The sequence below is a fragment of the Pseudophryne corroboree genome, chromosome 6, assembly GCF_028390025.1.
Source record: "Pseudophryne corroboree isolate aPseCor3 chromosome 6, aPseCor3.hap2, whole genome shotgun sequence".
In the NCBI taxonomy this organism is placed as follows: Eukaryota; Metazoa; Chordata; class Amphibia; order Anura; family Myobatrachidae; genus Pseudophryne; species Pseudophryne corroboree.
In genome coordinates this window covers 558,786,614-558,806,856 of record NC_086449.1, presented here as the reverse complement: position 1 = coordinate 558,806,856, position 20,243 = coordinate 558,786,614, and positions in this window count along the sequence as shown.

Here is a 20,243-nt window from a genome sequence, read left to right as displayed (position 1 = left end):
TTCCAACCGCTTCCAGCAACTTCTGTTCCCGCAGTGGATATCACCTTGCATCAGTTTGCCAATATCTGGAAGAGCGTACGATCAGCTCTGCTCAAGGCATCGTTCAGGTACAAGAAGTTTGCGGATAAGAAGCGTCGAGCAGTTCCTGCTCTCAAGGTGGGTGATCGGGTATGGTTATCCACGAAGAATTTGAGGTTAAGAGTTCCCAGTATGAAGTTTGCACCTCGCTATATCGGTCCTTTCAAGATTGAACAAGTCATCAATCCTGTTGCTTACAGACTCCAGTTGCCTCCCTTCTTAAAAATACCCAGGACATTCCATGTTTCCCTGTTGAAACCGCTGATCTTGAATCGGTTTCATTCCTCACTTCCTCCAACTCCGAAAGTCCAAACTCAACGAGGCGTTGAGTATGAAGTGGCCAAGATCCTGGACTCACGTCACCGTTACGGTCAACTACAATATCTTATTGACTGGAAGGGTTATGGTCCTGAGGAACGTTCATGGACCAATGCTTCTGATGTCCATGCTCCTGCCTTGGTCCGGAGATTCCATTCCAAGTTTCCTCAAAAGCCAAAGAAGTGTCCTGGGGCCACTCCTAAAGGGGGGGGTGCTGTCACGATCCGGGTATCTGGACGCCATTTCTTACCCATCAGATGCCTCCTAAGGCTGGCTCAGCGCTCCAGGACCGGATCCCATCTGTTATCCTGATGTGTACATTCCTGTATCCTCTCCTGTCACTCTGGGACGCTGTCACAGTAAACGCCATATTACACCTGGCATGGCGTCTCCCGCGGCCTCCGCCGCCGTCCCTGAACTTCTGCATGCAGAGTGTCTGAGTGGCGATTACGTCAGCCGCGGCCTCCGCTGTGTCCGCGTGGTTGGATGTGCATCTGTCAGCCTGGCGCCTCCTGTCTCCGGTGGCCGGCGCCGCCATTACTGTTTTCATTACCACATGGATTACAAACCAAACTTCCCTCCAAATGTCTGCATGGGCGCAGCCATCTTGGATTCTGTCAGCTGATCATTTCCACCAATCTGTTCTCAGTATTGATAATCTGCATAATTGCCTAGCCAATCCCTTCCTTGCTGCAGGTATAAATACACTGTGCCTGAGCAAGGAAGGCGTCAGTGCTTTGGTTGTCAAACCTAGTTCCTGTTTGTCTCTCTCCTGTGATTGTCTTCCAGGTTCCAGCTCCTGTCTCAAGACTTCCACCATAGAGACCCGCACCAGCATTCCACCTGCGGTGTAGCCTGACTCTCCAATCCATTGTGGATTCATCTGTTTCCAGCTACAACATTACCTGCTTCCAGCTCAGCTTCCAGCAGAGTACAGCTTCCCTTAAAGGGCCGGTGTCCTTTCTACACTTTACCACTCTCCACCGGTATTATTATTTCTCCGCTCTCAAGTTCTACATTTCAGTTCATATTTCATCGCTCCCAAGTTCATTTATTATTTAACTGGTTCCAGCCAGTATCCACTCCGTGCTAACAACAGTCTGGTTCCAGCCAGTATCCACAGCAGCTGTTTTATCTTCAGCAACCCAGCTTTTCCTGGAACACCAGCTGGCACAATCCTGGGTTATCTCCATTGCTACAGTCGGGCCTGGTAAGGACTTTCCATCTAGAAGATCATAAGAACTATCTCACACTACCAGTGCCCTGTGGCTCCTGCCATCCTGTAGTACCCAGGAACTGTATTTATTCTTTGCTGACTTTTACGTTTTCTTTTACTGCTGCTGTGTTGCGGAGTTGTCATAATAAACATCATTGACTTTTATCCAAGTTGTCGTGGTCACGCCTTCGGGCAGTTATTATTCATGTTACTTACATGTCCAGGGGTCTGATACAACCTCCCAGGTTCCGGTACATCTCAGCCCCTACAACTGAGGCTGCCTCCCGTCAGCTCAGGCCCTCAGTTGTGACAGTAAGACCCAGACGAAACTGTCTCCAAAGGGCTGGTTCATTCCAACCACAATCGTTGGCCCAACGGTGGAACTCTGTACAATAGACTTCAGCAGGGTTCCTACCCTGTTTAAGGGATCCAAGATGTGCTTCTGCAGCCACTGCCTGATTAGGGTTGTCATATACCACCCGCAGGGCTTTGAAGAAGGAATCAACAGAACAAAGATTTGGATGGTCTGCTGGGAGACCAAAAGCCCATGTGTGAGGATCGCCTTGCAAAAAAGAAATCACAATTCCCACTCACTGAGCCTCCGATCCAGAAGAATGAGGCCTAAGCCGGAAATAGAGCTTACAGCTCTATACAGGGTAGGAGATAGAGGCAGTCAGGAGATGCTGGACTTCAAAAAGGAGGGGAAGCTGAAAGTGAAATTAATTAAATCAGATAATTGACAAGTGCAACTAACAGCGCCCCCTACCTTGCAGCACACAAGAGGTCTAATAGACAATCAGCATGCCAAGATTATACAGACACCAGTCACAAACATTGGGGTATATTAAATAGTGACAATACGATACACTAATAAAACTATTACATTCTCAAAACAGCAGACATCACTTCTTAAGGAATGCAAAAAGCCTATATAAGACAGTTTACTAGTCCAGTTTTAATAGTTATTGGGATAGCAGAAAGTTGCAAGAATCAAAGAAAAAGAGTGAAATACCAGGACGGCCACTTGCTAGAGCTAAAAGAACAGGGAATAAGAAAAAAAAGAGTGGATTAGCTCAGCCAGACCCTCCTGAGGGCTCAATAGGATATCAGATGTGCAATTGTTGTGTTAAAAGGACACGGGGGGGGGGAGGGATGTTACAGTGAGAGGTCCATGACTCCAATATTTTAAAAATGGTCTTGGAGGATACTAGTCATGTATTCAATTGTGTAAATATGCCAAACATTAGCAACAATTTTTTGTAGACTTGGTACTCCATGTGGCTGCTGACATGATGTTTTGATGTTGTTGATTGTCTGGGATACGTATGGGCCCTACACACTGGGCAATAATACTGAAAGATATGAACAATCTCGTTCATTAATGAACGAGATACCATTCATATCGTTCAGTGTGGAGGCACCAGTGATGAACGATGCGTGGGGCGCGCTCGTTCATCGCTGGTGCCCCGTCGCTTGTGCATGCAGGCCAATATGGACAATCTCATCCATATTTGCCTGCACTGCTATGGAGCCGGGTGATGGTGGGAGTGAAGAAACTTCACTCCCCCTGTCACTGCTCCCCCCCAGCAGCCGGGTCGCCCGTCAGCCATATCTGCCGTCGGGCAGTTCGGCGGCGGATCTGCCAGTGTTAAGGGCTCTTAAATGGTAAAAATAAGTGTAAAGGACTGAGAGGCACAGGTAGACAAATGAGTGAGTTGATTAGTGATTTAATCATAGCCCGGAGGTGGACAAGCACCGGGAAGCTCCACCATGCATACAAAAAAGTTCCCTCTGCTGCACCACATCTCCAGCACATGTCACGGCTGGGGCTAGAAGAGGCTGGGGGGTCCAGGATTTAGCCATCCATGCATTGTGGCAGGGACCCTCTGGGGGAGGTGTGAGCTGCTAGCGGTGGGCGATGAGTGCGTGCAGATCTGCAGGCACTTGTGGAGCCTTCCCCTGGAGGCTTAAGTCAGGTATAGGCTGCAGGGATTTGGTGGCACCGGGTACCACCATCTTGTGTTGCAGTCAGGTGACTGCATTAGCCAATCAGCTATTGGATGTCACAACTGAGGGATGGGGCTGATGGGATGAAGCCTCAGTTGCAGGGGCAGAGGTGTAGTGAAACCTGTGCGGTAATATGGGACTCTTGGACATTCAGTATCCCAGCCCGAAGGCGTGACCACAACAACAGGAGTAAAGTTTAAAAAGTTTATTTCAAGCACTGTTCAGGTGGTACATCAACAGCAACATGAGATATGGTCAAAGGATATGCAATACACAGTTCCTGTGAATACAACAGAGATGCAGATGGTACTGGGTGTGGTAATAGTAGGTATTAGTCTCGAAATACTTAGGAGGTGGAATGTCCTTAACCTACGCCCAGTTGCTGAGTGGTGCAATGAAAACAGGAACTGACCAGCAGATGGTTCACTGGAAGCTGGTTGTATTGTCGGATAGGTGAGTTAGTTGCTGAGTAGGCCGGATGGAACCGGACTGAATGATGAAAAGAACAGAGTGTTTGATGATCCAATGTAGCTGGAGAATAGCTAGATGCACAGGTGATGCTAGAGATCGTTGGAATTGAGAAGACGGTGACAGAGCACCGATGATGGCTGGTATTCGATGGCGGAGCACCGATGATTACTGGTATTCGATGGCAGAGCACCGATGAGGTATGAAGACAGAACATCGCTTGAAGCACACTGCTGTAAGCCGGTGTTTTGGCACTGCCAATTGCAGCGGACAGTGTAAGGACACTGCGGAGTCAGGCTGCACTGCTTGATGTTGAACTGGTGTGGGTCTCTAGTGAAGTTGGAAGCAGGAGCTGGAATACCTGGAATAGCAAACAACCACAAGCAGGGAGACTGGTAACACTGGGTTGACAACCAAAGCACTGACCACTTCCTGGTTCAGGAACAGGACCTTTATACCTGCAGCAGTGCAGGGATTGGATGGACAATCAGGCAGAGTTCAGCGGTGCTGTGGATTGGTGGAAATAGTGTCATGTGACTAGAACCAACATGGCTGCGCCCATACTAGCATTTGGAGGGAAATCTAGCTTGTTGCACCATGTGAGGAATTACAGTAATGGCGGCGGAGGCCGCTGAGGACAGTGGACACTAACTTGCGCACTTGATTCACGGAGCTGGCGGCAGAGGCCGCAGCGGGCAAGAGACACCATGCAGACTTGTTTGCACATTTGAATTATAAGGATGGTGGCAGAGGCCGCAGCAGACAGGAGACGCCATGCAGACCCATCTGAGTACTGAAAGTGCAGCAATGGCGGCGGAGGCCGTGGAAGGCTAGAAATGCCATTCTAACTACATGAGTTCCTTGTGACAGCGTCTGCGGACTGGCAGAGAGGAGATGTGAAGTGAGGATGTCAGCAGCATGACTGAGACCCAGCCCTGGAATGCTGAGCCAGCCTGAGGAGACACCTGAAAGGTAGATAATGGCGTCCAGTAACCCGGATCGTGACATTGGATAGGTCTGCTGACCTTTGTAGCCAATAGATTGCTGCCTGCAGGTATAAACCAGGAAGTTTGATTTGCGGAGATTGCCAGTGCAACGCCTCACACAGCCATGCCATGTTGCTATTTTTCTGTGCTCCACAGCAGTGTCAAAGTAGTATACAGAGTTCTGCTAGCCAATACTGCTGATACTAGTACTTCTCTAGTTTTCTCTTTAGCCAGTTTCCTCCATAGCTCCCAACAGTTTGCAAAAGAACCACACGGTTCATTTTCACCTAACACGTCACCTTCGCTGCGGCTGCTGTGGTTATCAAACTAACCGGAGTTTCCTTGCCAAGACCGGTTCTCAGTCATCCAACCAAAGTAGAGCCCGCTCATGCTGTAAACCCGTATATTAAAGATAATTGAGGTCTGACTCTCTATTGCTTTTCCTGCCATTAATAAATAATTCAGAAGGACCATCATCCAACTGGCTTGTTTCTTATTCAAAGAGTCCATGCTTCATGATTCTCCAACACCCAATCTGGATCAACAATCCATCAAGCATGACAGTACATTTTCTTAACTCTAGAAGGAACATAGTACAACCTGCACAGATGCTTATATTTGTTTTCCTTAATATGGACACATATAAAGCTGTCCACTACATTGGCATGTGCATCTTACCAATCTTCTTCAGGTATGTTTTCCACCAGATCCGCCTCCCAGGCCAATTCACGTAGGTTCCACTGCATACTATGTGGAGACTAGACCCTTTCTACCAGTGCCTCCAAGAAACAATGATTCAAAGATAGTCAGAGGTCTGGAAAAGGCTATTGCGTGGATTGGTAAAAATTTTAACAGCAGAATAATAACCAAGGTGACATAAGAAACCATGAGTGAGTACACATTGGGGTTAGTAATACCACATAAAGATCTTGAGCTGCAGTGTTTGAAAATTTGTTTCATTTGAGATTTTTAGAGTTGTCCATTGTCCAAATTGAGTGTAAATTCTGGTTCTAACTCATCTCAGATATATAAACAGGAAGATGGTTTTACCTGTGAAGAAAGAAGAGATGGGATTTCAATTCCAGTTCTAACTCTGCATTCTTTGAATGACATCCTTAGAATGCAGCCTTCACATATGCAGGCTAAGGCTTGATTGCAGGTCTTGAAAACAGTTCTCTTAAATACTGCACACTATGGACCTAATTCAGTAAGGATCACAAATTCTGCTAATTAGCAGAATTAGCAATCCTTTTCCTAGCATGCTGGAGGCCGCCCATCGCAGAGCAAGGCCACCCAGCACGCTGACCGCCCCCCCCCCCCCCTTGATGAAGCAGAAATTGTGATCCCCTCGCAATTTCTGCTTCATCATAGAAATTAGTAAAGCCTCCTGCCGGCGCGGTGGCTGCGTGTGAGATCACGCAGCCACCATGATCACGCCCCTGACATGCCCTGTTTGTCCGCCTCCGCTCCCCGTTTGTGCTGCACCACCTCCACAATGCTCCGTCTCCTCCCTGGAAACGGAGCGTTGCACGCCCTATCCCCCCCCACCCTGCGACCGACCTCTGCCTGATTGACAGGCAGATGCGATCGCATTTTCTACGCACCCCCACAGAAAATGCGGGTGCATGTGCAGGACGGGTGCTGCGCATGCGCCGGCATCTTTTTCTCAATAATTCCGGTTGGATCGCGCACTGCAATTCAACCTGAATTAGGCCCTATATCAGCTGGCACAGGGAGAAGTGTGTTAATCAGTATGTTCAGCAATCTAATTAACAGAGAGGGTGTTGCATTGCAGACAGGATCACAGTTGAAGACATACAAACTTTCTTGAGGTGTGAAAAGTGTAGCCAGAGAGAGATGGAAACTTATATATATAAACTTGAAGACTGTTTTACCTCTGCTGAAAGGAAAGATGGAATAAAGTATGATCTTATGATCTGTACTACCCACTGTGATCCCATTTATATTCCATTTGTCCTGGTCCCTCACTGTCAGGGGTTCAATAAGTAGGGTGAGAATTAAAGGAGATAATGTACACCACTGCGGGGGGCCATGAGAGTGGGAAAGAAGAGGAGAGGCAACCCCATTGGCTATCAGTGAGCCTCTACATGGCCCTGATACCATTATTTTTCACCAAAACCCATCATCTTTAGGACCCCAAACATGAATGATGAGAATTTTTGGACAAATGCTATTTCCACATCTAATTTAGAACCATGGTTGGGAGCTTTTGACCATGTTTGGAGTGTATGAAGTTGTTTCTGGGTTGAAAGATGACCCATGGAGGATTTTATTATAAATATATTTCAAAAAAGGTGTCAGGGTATTCATAAATGTATCATGATACTTTGGTGTTAGGCCATCAGGGTCCAGTGCAGTGGTTGGTTTGTGATCTTTTATGGCTGGTAAAAGTCACAGATTCAATGACATCCACATTTAGTGCTGCTAGGAGGAGATTACCAGTCAAGTACAAATTAAGGATGGGTATTTTTTGAGCTACACCAGAGGGAACGGGAGTCCCTGGGGCAATTTGTTAAGGTCATGCTAATAAAAACAAAACTCCCCATGTTGTCACAAGTACTGTAACCCTCTTGGAGCATCGTAATTTGATTTTATGTATCATTCTCATTGCCTTTCTATGTCTGAGCTTGCCCTCCAGAACTGCATCTGCTTTATTGACATTGTCGTAGTATCATTTTTCAATATAGTTGGTGATCTACATGATAATATGGCAAATCCTGTAGTTTGCCTTTGAGTGCCTTAATCTGTGCGAGCAAGTCACCAGAGGAAGTCTGCTTGTGCAAGGAGCACAGTCAACTTCCAATGTGTGCAATTTCTTGGTTTACGCACTACTTGGCTAATGCTGCCTTACTAGCTAGCATACATATATCAAATCTTTATGGGTTTTCCAGATTATTCCAGGCTACACCTTCTTCGAGTAGTTGAGATAAAAAAAATTATAAGACAGCATTTAGTGTTGTATGAAAGGGTTTAAAAACATGACATTATCTAGACATCATTTTTTGCAAAGGTTGATGTGCACTGTACATGTCAATAAATGCATACAGTATATGCCGCCTTGATAAGTCTATGACGGAGGGTAATACCTATCTGCAAGACTGTTGAGGCAATAGACTGGGAGACCATTATAATATATTTCCTTGCATAGATTTCATGAACCAGGAAAGTGTGTATAGTCTCTTTCTTCTGAATGCTTCAGGAGCCAGGTGTCAAGCAAGTGCTGGAAACCATTTTGAAGGATGTGGAAAACCTGCAGAAGTTCAAGTTCAGTCATGGCATGGGAGGAAGTTGCTTATCTAATTTAGGGTCTAAAGCCACATTAAAATCTCATCCAATTATATAGTTTCCCTGGGGGACTCGCTTCATGTGCCCAAAAAGACCAGTAAAGATTGCACCACGACCATTATTTGGGGCATAGAGATTGATTAGGGAAACAGTTTCAGAGAAGCAGTAACGGCCTTCAGAATTGGCTATGGATTTAGAAAGTACAAAGGTTACCTGATTTCCACTCAGATGGAATACTATCTCAGGCAGTGAGGATTAATGATACACTAGGGAGAAGCTCAATCAAAAGGAAGGAAGATGGGAATGAGTGAGAGAAATTAGGGGAAAATACACTTGTTGGAAGGAAAGGAAGAGAGACATGCCAAGACCCTTAGGAGAATAGAATCCAGTGGTGAGTCTAAGGCCATGATTCAGAGGTGCACACTAACTGCACCTTATGCTTATAGTTGCTTTCTATTGGGCATGCACAAAGCATTCTGGAAACTTCTATGGCATGTGTTACCTTGAGTGTAAGCACAAATTTGCTGTTGCATATGGGAAAGCTGGTAACAAAACTTTATAGGCAAAGTGATGGGCATTACTGGGCAGTGGCATGGAGGGAAAACAAAAAAGTCCATCTGATAGGCATGTGATGGGAGTGTTGTGGGCATGTCACGGCAAGTAGGCTGCATTCCCAGACTCATAGCTGTTTCCAAAGAGTCCATGTTCAGATGGAGACACTGCACCTGTCAAAGCCTGGTGCAAGTGTCAGTGATGAACATGATGGTGTGCCGATGGTGGACTGTCTAGACTCCCCATCAGTGCCACTCTTTGCAGGGTCACAGAAGTGGACATCTCAGGGCTTGCACACTCTGGTGCATGCTAATACAGCATTTGCATATTATCATAGCCGTGTTCTTGGCAACAGATGCTTGTGCAGACACAGAAGTATCCACCTCTGAATAAGGGCCTAAGTGTGTACATTACAGTATCCGGACTCCAGGTCTACACCACTTAGGTCGACACCAATCGGTCAACACACCTTAGGTCGACACCATAAATAGGTCGACATTATGCAGGCTGGTCTGAAAGTACAGCCACAAACCTGCTGGGTTCACAGAATAGCAAAAGAACCTCAGCAGGCTAAATGACTGACTCCAGTCTTACTGCTAGGTCTGGATTGGCAGAGTGTAGTACCAAATCCCCAGGCCTATTTGCAGTAAGCAACAACAAATACAAAGCTACACAGTACTGGCTAACTTTCAGGAACTGACTAACCAACAAAGATTCAGCAGCATCTGCTTAACCTGAGAAGAGGCCTTATAAAGCAGGTGCTGTCCACGCCCCCCTCAGACCTCACAGACTGTGAGCACAAAAACCAGCACCGGATCCCCTGCCTGTAACCACTGCATAGCAAAAGACCCGAACCGGAGTATCAGCTGCGCTCAGGTTACTCCGCTAGCACTTGTCTCCCGGTTGCCATGACGACGTGGCAGCACAGGGCAGGAGACCCTAACACCTATGGACCACAGTAACAATGTTATTTTAAATGTTGGTAGTCTTGTTACTGATATACAGTATTTTGTTGATAAAAGTGCTACTGTATGTCCAATTCTTAAGTTCTAATAATTTATCTTTAACTTGACTATCTCACTTTCTTCTAAACATAACACCTTCATCTGCTCGCTACTTTAGCTGTCAATATGGAATAACCTAATATGAAGATAAAGATTCCTGTGATAGGCCCAAAAACTAACATCCTCAAGTAAGAGTATCCAATCTATACACAAACACTTACAGTGTGGAATTTTCAACAAACAGAGTTTAAAAAAGAAATTGTCACTTTTTTCAAATGTTATTAATGGTAATACACTATTGCAGTTTTTTATTTATTATGCAGTTCAATGGGACACTAGTCTAAAATATACACAAATCTAGATACATATAGATTGTTTTGCCCATGGGCCTAATTCAGGTCTGATCGCAGCAGCAAAATCTTTCTCTAATGGGTAAAACCATAGGCCTAATTCAGACCTGATCGCTAGCAAGCGATTTTTGCACTGCTGCGTTCAGATAGTCGCCACCTACAGGGGGAGTGTATTCATACCTCCCAACATTGGGAGAAGCTTCTTATTGTTGGGTTATCTGCGCACTGAGATCTTAGTGTGTGGACGAGCTGCTGACACTTGTAGGCGACCAGACTACCAATTGCAGAAATATTTAAATCGTAGTGTAGCGCTCAGTCCTAGCTACTAGTTGTCTAGGTAAAAATAATGTTGTCTGTGGGTACCCTTGGGTTGTTTATAACCAAATATACGTGATATGGTGATTACTCTTATATGGTGTATGGTTTCACAGATAAATCATAGTATGTTTCTCAATAACTGTCCATAAACAGTTGGTTAATAATAATAGAAATGATGAGTTTTATTAGTTGCTAATATAGGGTTAGGTATATGGAAAAATGATAAGTAGAAGAGTTGTTTGGTCACAAAATTCTTAGTCTCTAAGTTCATTAAGTATGTGCTGCAGCCTGCGGCATCCCGCACAGCTGCTGACAGTCTTTTGGTGAAGTTCAGATTCTGTGTCAAATCCGGGGAAAAAGTCTATATAAACAAAATGCAGTCTTGTGTTGTCTTCACGGAGGGAGTGTTTAGGGTTAACCGGAATAAAGTAAGGTTGCTCCGGACTTGGTCTTTTTCTCTAGTTTCAGCTTCCCATGGTGTGCCCTGGTACAGACACGCCTGGTAGCTCGAGGGTTCGAGAGGCTGACCTGTCTAGGGTGAGGGGGAAACTCGGTCAGCACTCTACGGAGCAGCTTCACGAGTGACACCCGCCGCATACGGAGACTCACCTTCTATTCTCTCCTGTTTCCCCGCCGCACTCCGTCACTGGCTTCTTCTCTGGTCTTCCGTCTGTTGCTAGGCAGCATAGTTGGCTTCCGGGTTCCCCGATCACGTGACCGGGTCTCTGCTTCGTATTTAGCGCTTAGTTCAGTCTTGTGTGTTTTAGTTTTAGATTTGCAAATCTAAAACTAAAACACACAAGACTGAACTAAGCGCTAACTACGAAGCAGAGACCCGGTCACGTGATCGGGGAACCCGTAAGCCAACTACGCTGCCTAGCAACAGACGGAAGACCAGGAGAAGAAGCCAGTGACGGAGTGCGGCGGGAAAACAGGAGAGAATAGAAGGTGAGTCTCCGTATGCGGCGGGTGTCACTCGTGAAGCTGCTCCGTAGAGCGCTGACCGAGTTTCCCCCTCACCCTAGACAGGTCAGCCTCTCGAACCCTCGAGCTCCCAGGCGTGTCTGTACCAGGGCACACCATGGGAAGCTGAGACTAGAGAAAAAGACCAAGTCCGGAGCAACCTTACTTTATTCCGGTTAACCCTAAACACTCCCTCCGTGACGACAACACAAGACTGCATTTTGTTTATATAGACTTTTTCCCCGGATTTGACACAGAATCTGAACTTCACCAAAAGACTGTCAGCAGCTGTGCGGGACGCCGCAGGCTGCAGCACATACTTAATGAACTTAGAGACTAAGAGTTTTGTGACCAAACAACTCTTCTACTTATCATTTTTCCATATACCTAACCCTATATTAGCAACTAATTAAACTCATCATTTCTATTATTATTAACCAACTGTTTATGGACAGTTATTGAGAAACATACTATGATTTATCTGTGAAACCATACACCATATAAGAGTAATCACCATATCACGTATATTTGGTTATAAACAACCCAAGGGTACCCACAGACAACATTATTTTTACCTAGACAACTAGTAGCTAGGACTGAGCGCTACACTACGATTTAAATATTTCTGCAATTGGGAGAAGCTTAGCTGCGCCTGCCCAAATAGGGAGCGTGGCCTGTAAAAATGGGGCGTGGCTTCACAGGAGTGCCTCGATTGCGAGCCACGCCCCCATTTTTCGTCAGTATGGGGGCATGGCCAGCACTCTGGGAGCTGCTGGCACGCCCCCTGTCCCTCCATCTCTAGTGAATAGACGCTGTGTGTATGCGCACAGCGTCTATTCACCGCTGCTCTGCTCTGCATTAAGCAGAGTAGCGAGTGTCTGGAGCCTCCCAACTGACCTCCCCACCGCTGGACACTGTGACCAGCGGGTGGGACAGTGGGAAAGTCCTAAACAAAGGGGACAGTTGGAAGGTATGTGTATTTTAGCTGTGCAAGTGTGCGAATGCATGTGTAGCAGAGCTGTACAAACAGATTTTGTGTAGTCTCTGCGCAGCCCAGGACTTACTCAGCTGCTGCGATCACATCAGCCTGTCCGGGACACGCTTTCATTTTTCCAGACACTCCCTGAAAACAGCCAGTTGACACCCACAAACGCCTTCTTCCTGTCAATCTCCTTGCGATCGCCCGTGCGAACGAATAAGTTTCACAAAACCATTGCTGAGTGGCGATCCGCTTTGTACCCGTGCGATGCGCCTGCACATTGCGGTGCATAGGCATGCGCAGTTTGGACCTGATCGCCTGCTGTGCGAAAACGCACAGCATGATCAGGTCTGAATTTCCCCCATGTGCACTGCAGGTGGGGCAGATATAACATGTGCAGAGAGAGTTAGATTTGGGTGGGTTATTTTGTTTCTGTGCAGGGTAAATACTGGCTGCTTTATTTTTGCACTGCAATTTAGATTTCAGTTTGAACACACCCCTCCCAAATCTTATGGGCCCTACACATTTGTCGATCCGCCACCGAACTGCCCGACGGCGGATACTGCCGACGGGTGACCTGGCGGCGAAGGGAGGGGGGCAGTGACGGGGGGGAGTGAAGTTTCTTCACTCCCCCCGTCACCCGGCTCCATAGCAGTGCTGGCAAATATAGACGAGATAGTCCATATTGGCCTGCATGCACAAGAGACGGGGCACCAGCGATGAACGAGTTCGGGTCCGCGCATCGTTCATCGCTGGTGCCTCCACACTGAAAGATATGAACGGTATCTTGTTCATTAATGAACGAGATCGTTCATATCTTTCAGTATTCTCGCCCAGTGTGTAGGGCCCATAACTCTCTGCACATGTTATATCTGCCCCACCTGCACCTGCACTGCACATGGGCCCTCATTCCGAGTTGTTTGCTCGTTCTTTTTCATCGCATCGCAGTGAAAATCCGCTTAGTACGCATGCGCAAAGTTCGCACTGCGACTGCGCCAAGTAACTTTACTATGAAGAAAGTATTTTTACTCACGGCTTTTTCTTCGCTCCGGCGAACGTAATGTGATTGACAGGAAATGGGTGTTACTGGGCGGAAACACGGCGTTTTAGGGGCGTGTGGCTGAAAACGCTACCGTTTCCGGAAAAAACGCAGGAGTGGCTGGAGAAACGGTGGGAGTGCCTGGGCGAACGCTGGGTGTGTTTGTGACGTCAACCAGGAACGACAAGCACTGAACTGATCGCACAGGCAGAGTAAGTCTGGAGCTACTCTGAAACTGCGAAGTAGTTTGTAATAGCAATATTGCGAATACATCGGTCGCAATTTTAAGAAGCTAAGATTCACTCCCAGTAGGCGGCGGCTTAGCGTGAGCAACTCTGCTAAATTCGCCTTGCGACCGACCAACTCGGAATGAGGGCCATGGTTTTGCCCATTAGAGAAAAAATTTGCTGCTGTGATCAAGTCTGAATTAGGCCCTATGTGCAGTACATACATGCATATATTTACCTGAGAGTTTGAGAATATGACCTATGTACAACTCTAAATGATGCCCATTGTATTTACATAATTTAATTCTTCCATATTATAGCAATATATTTCCACATTTTAAATCTTATTCATTGGTCTTTTTCCCCTTCACACAAACACTGCTTTGCAAAGATACAGTAGCAGAAATATTATAATCTGTTCTGAACATGGAAGTTAGAATTTGGAAGCACTGTTTGAACTGTGCGTAAATCTTATTCTAATTATTTTCTTTATTTTTAACACCGCTGTCAACTTCTGCTCAGGGTTACATGAAAATACAAATTCTAAGAACTCATGCTATCCAATAATCTGTTGTGTTGGATGGTCTTATTATTTTGCATCCTAAAATAAAAAAAACATAAGGTATAAAACAAATCGTCTCTAAATCGGCTTGGGATTTGTAGGCTGTCACCATGGTGTAGGCCCTGGCAGTCCGCCAACAGCTTGGCACTGTGTGTAAAGTAAAATCGAGACTTTACTTTCGTTGTCTGTGGAAACAGTCAGATTACATTCTTCTTGCTTGACAGTTAATGATTTTTTTTAGGAAAATAAAAATATATTCCTATTCATATTCTTATCTGCATCAAATAAAAGCCTTCTAGAGGCTACATGGAATTCTCAGCCACTAGTTCAAAAGCTTCTACTGTGAACCCATAAACAAAATCACCTTGCGAAGAACTTCTTAATCAGGAAAGAGTGTAGCTGTTCCTCTTGATCTCCCCCCTTGGGTGGTCTCAGTAAGAGAGCAGCAGTCTTTCTGATGGCTTGGCTTCTGAAAAAGCTACATAGTAGGACGCTGACAGCTGCAGACCTCTTTTTGTTAGGCATAACAAACATTTTGCACGGAGGACAGCATACAGCCCAGCCTGCAGTATGCCCAATTAGAGAAGCTAAAATCTCATTTGTTTCACCGTGGGGGCCTCTGAAAGCACACCGTTTTGGCCTCATTACTGTATTTTTAACTTTACAAAAACAATTTCATTATGGAAATTCAAGAAGCTCATTTGGCTTTGGTGCATATGCAAAATCAAATAAATTCCACAAATATTCCATCTACCACAGCATGTATTTTTGTTCTCACTTAATCAGAGCTAAAGATGTATGTTAAAACCTTTTGTGGTGCTTTACCAAATTGGCCATTTTGTCAAGCCAACTCCTGATTAAAAATAAAATCCTTTATCATTTCTAAGTTTACTGCTTTGGCTGCAAGGATCATTTACTGAATGCCTCTGCTTTCAATAACCATAGTAGTACACAGCACAGGTTACAGGCTGCTCTGTTGTAAGATTCTGTCTTCCCTAGTGGCTCAGACAATAAAATGCTATTAACACAATAGAGGTGAAATTAAATTGCCTGTAAGATTAATTGATTATATTTATTTATTTATTTATTTTTAGTAAACAGGCTCACTTATTGAAGAAAAAAGGCATCTGATCTTCTTTTCTCCTTGTCATTATTGTTTAAATTGCATATTTAAACCAATTATATATAATTAGTATTCTTCAAGATTATTGTGACATGTGATTAGAAATTAGTTAAGTTGACTTAGATGGTGAGCTCTGATAAAAAAATGGGTTGGTTGAGCTGTCACCGTGTACTTATATATTAACATTACCATATTTCATAGCACTTCCCATACATGGAGAACTTACTATAAGATTATAATAATAAATATGTAATAGAGTAATACAACTTGCTAGTGAACAAATATTGGTTGACACTGTAGCCTAAGCCACAATGGGAAATACTAACATTCAATATTTTAGCTGAAAGGTTAACGTGATGTAACGGTGGGATATCAATGACATGGAGTGCGATATCTAAAAAACTAAACATACTGTACCAGGTTAACTCAAACGTTTTAATTTGCTTATATGCCTTATAAACTGCAAACTTTCTTGCATGTATAAACCAGTTGGGCAGAGGCAACAATTTAAATTGTAAATTATTTATTTTGCTCATGTTAGATATAATTAGTGCAAGATAACACAAATGTTTTTAAAAATTTAGGATGGACTTTTTTTTTCTGATGACCAAGTTACACAAATATCTACTGCTCTATATCTTTGTACTCCAATGGGTAGGAAGGGCCTTCTTTCTAACCAACTCTTTGTGTGTTTATTACATACATTCCGTACAGTTTTTTGTAATTTAAAAAAATCTTTCTTTACATTGTTTATATTATTAAAATGTAATGATAAGAAACAGTGTGATGCAGCTGAGGCTTCTACACTTGAAGGGGTATGTAAAGCTTAAAGCGAGGGAGAAGGTTAACACCTTTGCTCTTAGAGAAGTTCAAAGGAATCTCTATTGCCTTAACCAGTTATTTTACATACATGTATATGGAATCGGGATAGCCATTTAGTGGCGTGCAAGCTGAGGGGAAAGCAGGCTAAACAGAGGGTACAGAACATCTTTAATTCTAGTGGTAACAAAGTATATGATCCTATAGAAATCACGAATGTGTTCGCAGACTATTACTCCTGACTATATAATCTTGAGATGGATCCATTTATTACACAACCATCTAGCAATGGAATTGATACATTTTTAAATGAGCTACATCTTCCATCTAAACTGGCATGGTCTGATCTCATGCAACTGCGCCATCCCACCCTGTCTCCCCATTATTGATGAGGAGATCCATTCTGCAGATGTGCATAATATAATGTTTAAATATTTGAAAAAATAATTATGTACTTACTTACCGATATGTAAAACAGAGGGGAGAGGGAAACCACATGTCTCATTGGTGGTCAGCATCCAGAGGGTGGCTTGCGTCTCTAAGAACCAGTGATCTTCCAGCTCTCAGCCCGGGCGGTTTCTGGCGAACTTTTTTGGGCTCTCGGACTCTCTGGAACAGGTTGAGTCTCCCTTATCCAAAATGCTTGGGACCAGAGGTATTTTGGATATGGGATTTTTCCGTATTTTGGAATAATTGCATACCATAGTGAGATATCATGGTGATGGGACCTATATCTAAGCACAGAATGCATTTATGTTACATATACACCTTATACATACAGCCTGAAGGTTATTTTAGCCAATATTTTTTATAACTTTGTGCATTAAAAAAAGTGTGTGTACATTCACACAATTCATTTATGTTTCATATACACCTTATACACACAGCCTGAAGGTCATTTAATACAATATTTTTAATAACTTTGTGTATTAAACAAAGTTTGTGTACATTGAGCCATCAAAAAACAAAGTTTTTACTATCTCACTCTCACTCAAAAAAGTCCGTATTTTGGAATATTCCGTATTTCGGAATATTTGGATATGGGATACGCAACCTGTAATTGTTTCGCAGTCTCCCTGTGGCTGTCACACATGGGAAATTTACCATCTTTTACTTGTGATTGTTTATGTCCTTTGTATATGTGTATATGTTATTAAATTACTGTACTACACATGTGGTTTCCCTCTCCCCTCTGTTTTACATATCGGTATTCCTTTGGTATAAGCTGTGAGGAGGAGGTGTGAGAATCGAGGATTGGACACTTGCATCAGCCTTCAGGGTTGTATATGTTTCATGATTTTCACTTTATTATTTCTGCATGAGAGCACTTTGTATAATATTATTTAGTCCAGGCGCCTGGTGGCATTCGTGGCCAAAAATTCTTCTTTGTATATTTGACAACTGATATGTATTCAGGACCTGCGTCATCAGAGCCACTTCCTAAATACTCCTGTACTCCATTTTGTGGGATGATCGCTGGCAGCTGTGTGTGACAATTAAGAGGATCCAGGATTGGAACAATCTGAGCACTGGTATGTATACAGTACCCACTTGTATACCCACTTGCAGGGCCGGCTCCAGGCATGTTCCAATAGAGCGGCCGAACAGGGCGCCGCACTTTATGGGCGTCGCTAGCTCTGGCCTCCATATTGGAGCCTGGAGCCGTCCCAGCACTGCAGAGTCCATCTATCTCAAAGGCCGGCCCCTGTGTACTCCCCCTCCCACCCCCCAGCTAACCACCGCCAGCCCGGCCCGTGAGCCAACCAGAGCTTGCGGTCCGGCAGCTGAAGCAGATTGGCTGCCGGTCCGCGAGCTTTGATTGGCTTGCGGACCGGCGCCTAGTTGAAGCTTTACACCGCCGCGGCCGCCACAGATTGAGGGCTAGGAGAGGCGCACGCTGCGCTCTCCTCCCCGCCCTCAGCTGAACAACAGCAGCAGCAGACAGACTTGTCATCACTCAGCAGCAGAAGCGCGGTGAGCAGCACGGGGGTGGGGGTGAGGGAGGTGATATCTGGCACTGGGGGCATGGGACATGTGTATCTGGCATTGGGGGGCAAGTGTATCTGGCATCAGGGGCATATCTGTATCTGGCACTGTGGGGACATATCTGGCACTGTGGGGACATATCTGGCACTGTGGGGGCATTTATGTATCTGACACTGGGGGCATTTATGTATCTGGCACTATGGAGCCATATCTGCACTGTGGGGGCATTTATGTATCTGGCACTGTGGGGGCATTTATGTATCTGCACTGTGGGGGCATATCGGCACTGGGGGCATTTATGTATCAGGCACTGTAGGGGCATTTATGTATCTGGTACTGTGGGGGCATTTATGTATCTGACACTGTGGGGGCATATATGTATCTGACACTGTGGGGGCATTTATGTATCTGAAACTGGGGGCATTTATGTATCTGGCACTATGGAGACATATCTGCACTGTGGGGGCATATCGGCACTGTAGGGGCATTTATGTATCTGAAACTGGGGGCATTTATGTATCTGGAACTATGGAGGCATATCTGCACTGTGGGGGCATATCGGCACTGTGGGGGCATTTATGTATCTGGCACTGTGGGGGCATATCGGCCCTGTGGAGGCATTTATGCATCTGGCACTGTGGGGGCATTTATGTAACTGGCATTGTGGGGGCATTTATGTATCTGGCACTGCTGGGGGGCATGTCACGTGGAGCTGGCACTGCTGGTGGGCATGTCACGTGGAGCTGGCACTGCTGGGGGGCATGTCACATGTAGCATCTGTGGCTAGGCAATGTCTCAGTGCTCTCTACCTGGCGCAAAGTGTCTCAGTGCTGTGCCTGGCGCAAAGTGTCTAACGTGCTGTGCCTGGCGCAAAGTGTCTAGGAGGTTCTACCTGGTGCAATGTGCATTAACTGCACTACTGTGTGGTGTAATGCGAATTGCCACTATTATGTGGCCACGCACCTTCCTTACGAATCAACGCCCCTAAATTTTTGATGCGCGCCTTCGGCGCGCACTGTCCATGCTTTAGCATGTAGGTAGAGGAACAACAAGCATTACAGTATGTACATCATTTTGCCCTCCTAACTTTAAAATGTGCCCTCCCTGTGATCAGCACCCTGCCCTAAAAAGTGAACACTATCATGTGTAGCTGGCACTGCTGGGGGGCATAATGTGTGTAGCTGGCACTGCTGCGGGGCATGTGTGTAGCTGGCACTGCTGCGGGGCATGTCATGTGTAGCTGGCACTGCTGCGGGGCATGTCATGTCTATCTGGTACTGCTGATGGGCATATCATGTCTATCTGGCATGCTGAGGGGCATATCATCTGTATCTGGCACTATACTGGAGACATTATGTGTATCTGGCACTATACTGGAGACATTGTGTGTAAGTAACACTACTGTGGCTGTTACGTGTAAGGTTGCTAATTGTGTGCGTAGAGGGAGTGAGAAAATATACTTATTTATAGTTTTATTATATGAAGGTACGAGGCCAGGATGCCACACCCGCTTTTCCAGGAGCGCACGCGCCTTCGGCGCGCATGGGGTAGGGGGGGGGGGGGAGGGCGCTTTTACATTTTCTTGCTCAGGGTGCTGGTAGGCCTGGAGCCGGCCCTGCCCACTTGTCCACCAATTACGCTGTCCACCCAATGTATGCCACCGAACACTGCTGGCCACCTTTGTTTTAATATGTTGCTGCCCACCAATATGTGCTACACATATACCACACAATTTTTGCTGCTGCCCACCTATATATGCCACACAAATGCCACCCACTTTTTACTGCTGCCCGACAATATGTGCCACCCATATTTACACTTTTGCTCATCAAATGTTATGATCCTGGCCACTAATGTTATGCAGATCACCATTATTTCCCTGTGATCTCTGTACTTATATCCAGTAGTGTGTGCCCTAAGTGGGCGTTTAACTGAGCACACA